At 36.0% G+C, this 5,256-nt stretch overlaps 1 pseudogene across 1 annotated transcript; it reads left to right on the top strand.

The window, feature by feature from the left end:
- The first annotated feature begins 259 nt into the window (after positions 1 to 259).
- LOC111311266 (low affinity sulfate transporter 3-like) lies at positions 260 to 4,949 on the top strand (annotated as a pseudogene). The gene is made up of 12 exons (XR_016344880.1): positions 260 to 686; positions 763 to 820; positions 999 to 1,206; positions 1,299 to 1,471; positions 1,677 to 1,754; positions 1,816 to 2,046; positions 2,170 to 2,296; positions 2,408 to 2,689; positions 3,942 to 4,135; positions 4,218 to 4,300; positions 4,378 to 4,454; positions 4,534 to 4,949. The product of XR_016344880.1 is annotated as a low affinity sulfate transporter 3-like (transcript).
- The last annotated feature ends 307 nt before the right edge of the window (positions 4,950 to 5,256 follow it).

Here is a 5,256-nt window from a genome sequence, read left to right as displayed (position 1 = left end):
TTTTCCTTTTTAATAAATGAAAAGCAAAATAATAACCCTTTTTCAATTTTTTTAACATATTATTTATCTTTTCAGTGAACTCTGTCTATAGGTTTTTTATTAAACTTTTTATTGGATTGTTTTAGAACTTAATCTGACTCTTCTCTAAACTCAAAAGACGTATGATCCCACGTAAGCTGTGTTACCCCTGAAAGTTTAAGTCATTCGTGTGTTTATATATATTGCCCAGCTAATGTTAATAGTCATAGACTCTAAAAAATATTCATAAACTATACTTCGTTTTCAGTAGTTTCCGATTATGGAGGTGGTTATATTACTAGGTAGGATGATATATAGCTAGCTCAGCGAGTGAGTTCACCCAAACACTTCAAATAATTATGAGTTCCTTGCCTAATAAGACCTTCTCTGGGGAGCAGCAGCAGCTAGACCTGGAGGATTCCGGTCGAACTGAGAGAGCACAATGGTTGATTAATTCACCCGAGCCTCCTAGTTTATGGCAGGAACTTATTGGTGCTGTCAGAGGAAGTGTCTTTACTCATGGAAGAAAGGACTTCTCATCGACCAAAGGGAGATGTGCCATGTCATTCCTCCAAGGTCTATTTCCAATCCTCAGCTGGGGAAGGGCATACAATGCTTCAAGATTTAAAAAAGATTTAATGGCGGGTTTAACCCTTGCAAGCCTTAGCATTCTCAGGTATAGATTATAGCTCATTTGTCTCCTATGTTTCTACGTGTTTCTTTTTTTTTTCTTACTCACCGTACTTTTTACAGAGTATTGGATATGCTAATTTAGCGAAGCTTGATCCTCAATATGGCCTGTGTAAGTTTCTGAAAGCTAAGCTTTTTTATTATGCTTGAAGTTTCAGAAGAAAATTTTGTGTTTTCCTGTAAAGCAGCCTGTAAACTTTCTATGGTTGATGAAGAAAAAAGAGAAGCTAAATCTGTATTGTTCCTTATTATTGATATTTTACTTTCTGTTTTGGGCTTGTTTCATCTAGACTCTAGTGTCGTCCCACCTCTTATTTATGCGTTAATGGGGAGTTCAAGGGAGATAGCTATCGGACCGGTAGCTGTGGTTTCAATGCTGCTGTCTTCAATGATTCCAAACACGGTGGATCCTGCAGCTGACCCCATTGGGTACAGAAGGCTAGTGTTCACTGTGACATTCTTTGCTGGAACTTTCCAAGCCATATTTGGATTGTTTAGGTAGTGAATCGTTTTGAAGTGCAATTTACATTTTCCTGTGATCAACGCACATTTTCTTCTCAGACAAAAAGGTTTTTGTCTGATATTTACAGATTGGGCTTCCTGGTGGATCTTCTTTCACATGCTGCAATTGTTGGATTCATGGCGAGTGCCGCCATTGTCATAGGCCTTGCAACTGAAGGGGCTATTTGGAATGAGTCACTTCACCACTAAAACCGATGTGGTATCAGTCTTGGGCTCGGTTTTCAAATCAGTTGAACATGAAGTAAGTTGTACAGAACCTATTCCCATCTTAAGCCTTCATTTTGTTTGCGATAAAAAAAAAATTCAACTTTGCACCCATCATTTGAGTATGATTGCTAAAATTGATGCGTCTCCAAGTTGGAATCTTTTGCTTCCGTAATGTTCATTTTCTGTTTGTCAAAACTTTTTAATATTCTAATCTCACCCTTTCTGCCTTTCTTGAACAGTGGTATCCTCTTAATTTCGTCCTAGGTTGTTCATTCCTTGTATTCCTCCTAGCCGCCAGGTTTAGTAATCAAATTCTTGCTTCCCTATAGTAATAATTTCTGTTTGATTTGTTAGTCTAAAAGCCCTGTCTGTTTTTAGGGAAGAAGAAACGAAAAACTCCTCTGGTTCCCAGCAATCGCTCCTCTATTATCAGTCATATTATCTACCCTGATAGTATATCTTACCAAGGCAGATAAGCATGGGGTGAAGATAGTAAAACACATAAAAGGAGGCATCAATCCAAGCTCACTCCACCAGTTACAGTTTAACAGCCCACATGTTTCAGAAGCAGCCAAAATTGGGTTAATTTCTGCTGTTGTTGCTCTCACTGTGCGTAATTACTTTTCATTCCCTTTTTTTTAAAATTATTATTATTATTATTATCATCTCTGACAAAATAAAATCGGGGTTAGCTTGCTGAAGGTAATTCCATTTAAATTACATTCATATCAGGAAGCCATCGCTGTTGGCCGATCATTTGCTTCAATCAAAGGATACCATTTAGATGGGAACAAGGAAATGATGGCCATGGGTTTCATGAACCTTGCAGGATCTCTAACTTCTTGCTATGTGGCCACTGGTAAGCTAATGAAGCCGATAAATTATTGCCATTGTTCAAATGTACTTATGAAATAATAATGATCCACTGCCTTTTTATAAAATAAAAATCGTTTTTCATATGCATTGGCAGGTTCATTTTCTAGGACTGCTGTGAATTTCAGCGCAGGCGACTGTGGTGTCAAATATAGTTATGGCCATTACAGTTTTGTTGTCATTGGAATTGTTTACCAGGCTCTTGTATTACACTCCAATGGCCATTCTTGCTTCCATCATTCTGTCTGCACTTCCTGGACTTATTGACATTAATGAAGCTTACTACATCTGGAAGGTTGACAAACTAGACTTCCTAGCTTGCAGCGGCGCCTTCATTGGAGTCTTGTTCGCATCGGTGGAGATTGGTCTTCTAGCTGCGGTAATTTCTTATCGTTTTCTTTATGCCTTCAACAAAATGATTATCAGAGACAACTACCCATTTTCACATCACATTGGTAAAAATGTATAGGACCTTGCATATCTTACCATTATTGATGAATAATCAATTGCATCATCAGGCAGATAAGCAGGAAAGGTAGGCTTCAGCTAGAGAATCACCTGCATTTACCCATAATTATCTTTTGATTAGAAAAATCTTGTACCTAACCAAGAAACTGACCTGGAGCAATCACACAAGTATATTATAAATTTGTTGCCTGCTGAAAACTTGTGAATATGATCTATTGATCATGCTATGTTATTTCAAATATTCAATGCCCGAATTGAAAGAATTAAAACTCCCGAGACTTGTGGGTTCCATCTCATAATTGAGCTTGATAATTCGGCCTCCACAAAATTATAAAATCAGAAAGTCTGAAACTCACACCCTTTGGAAACAAATAATTTTTCCAAGATTTATGGACCCCCTAGTTTTGTGGCCTGTTTTCTACTGCATGCATCAATTAATCACTTTCTGCCAGCTATTTGAATGAGTAGATCGCATTGCATCCACACTTGCATGTAAGCTATTGGAGGTCATAATCATAAAAGACACAAATAAATTGGATCTTTCTGAAAAATAGTACTAATACAATTTGCAGAAACACAGTTATGATAAAGGACCTCTATAAATGTTTCCACTGTAAGTGGACTTCTAATGTCGGTTGCTAGAAGCCTTAGATTAAGGTTATTTTTGTGCTGAATGTATGTTTAACAGAATCCATTGAGTAATGATAACGAAAATACTGTTATTCGGGTTTAAGTAAGGCAGTTCAAAGAGGGGAATTTGGGTAAAGATCTCTAAGTTTCTCCTCTTCTATTAAGAGAACAAGAAAAATCTTGGTGTATGACACTATAAACTCAGTTTTAATTTTACATAGCAATAATTTCATTAGAGCTACAAGTTTGACTCAACTACTCTTCACCCACTTTATGTGGCATTCATTTTCCATACCAACAATTCCACAAACTTCATGTATAATTATTGTTGAAAACTTACTCAAATTTCTAATATGCAGTGGTTCAGTAAACTCCACAGAAAAGTAGAAACGCACAAATTGATTTTGTGTTAACTGTAGAACTCACCGTGTTTGAAAGTTAAGGAATGACATAGCTCATCCTTCTTACAATTGCATGTAAAATTGGAAGAGGCACCAATTGTTCCTAATCGGGAAATTTTCCATAAATTGCAGGTAACTATTTCATTTGCGAAAATATTATTGAATTCCATTCGACCAGCCGTTGAACCACTTGGAAGACTTCCAAGAACAGATATTTTTTGTGAGGTTGATCAATATCCCATGGCCATTAAAACTCCAGGCATCATGGCACTTCGTGTAAACTCTGGCCTACTTTGCTTTGCTAATGCCAATTTTCTCAGAGAAAGGTAAGTGTAAATGCAATTCAAAAGAGAAGGAAAGGTGGCTCCAATTTGAGTCAACAATATAAAATTGCATTCCTTGTTTCAGAATAGTGAGGTGCGTGAATGAAGAGAAGGAAACAAAAGAAACTGCAAAAGACAGTGTTCAAATCTTAATCCTCGACATGTCCAGTGAGTTTAATCATCTTACAGGTTCAAAATCAACAAAAAAAAAACTATAGACTTAAGCGGTTCTCCTTCTGTGACAGATGTGATGAACATAGACACTTCCGGAATTCGGGCACTGGAAGAACTGCACAAGAACCTGGTTTCACTAGGCATAAAAGTAAGCTTATTGCACCTTGATTTTGATCTTTATAAGTATATTCCTGAATTATATAATCTACAACTTCAAATTATTGCAGTTGGCAATGGTGAATCTAAGGTGGCTCGTGATCCACAAGCTAAAGCTAGCAAAATTTGTGGAGAAGATTGGAGCAGAGTGGATTTTCCTCACTGTTGGTGAAGCTGTAGATGCATGCCTTGCTTCCAAATTAGCAAGCACCAGCAACTGCTAATGGCTTCATATCATCTACTAATGTAGCCAGCCGGGTTTCGATTTTCCATATCAGTTCTTGATTAATTATTTTTAATCAAGAACTTCACTAAAAAAATTTGAATAAAGTTTGTCCACATGGGCTTTAATGTAGCCTTTGTGCATGCTAATAATTGGTTACTTTAATTTGTATTGGTTTGATCAAGGGAAGGAAAGTTAGAAGTTGCTTTTGTTATATCTACGTGAAAGATGTTGTATTATTTATATATATATATATATATATGCTTGCACTTTTTTATTTTTAAAAATTGCATAATATATAGATTGAGTTTCTTGGCTTTTATTCGCTTCGCAACCCTAGTATATATATATATATATATATATATATGCTTGCAATTTTTTATTTTTAAAAATTGCATAATATATAGATGGAGTTTCTTGGCTTTTATTCGCTTTGCAAATCTAGGTCTATGCCCCGATTTTTTCAAAAAATTATTCTAATAACTGAATTGATGCATAATTTTTACTCTTAAATAACCTTAAGGAATAAATCAAATGCATTGTTTTATTAATTCGCTTGGGAGACTACTTG

This window comes from Durio zibethinus, chromosome 1, assembly GCF_047325235.1.
Source record: "Durio zibethinus cultivar Kanyao isolate XHJ-2024 chromosome 1, ASM4732523v1, whole genome shotgun sequence".
In the NCBI taxonomy this organism is placed as follows: domain Eukaryota; kingdom Viridiplantae; phylum Streptophyta; class Magnoliopsida; order Malvales; family Malvaceae; genus Durio; species Durio zibethinus.
This window is presented reverse-complemented; position numbering and strand designations above follow the sequence as displayed.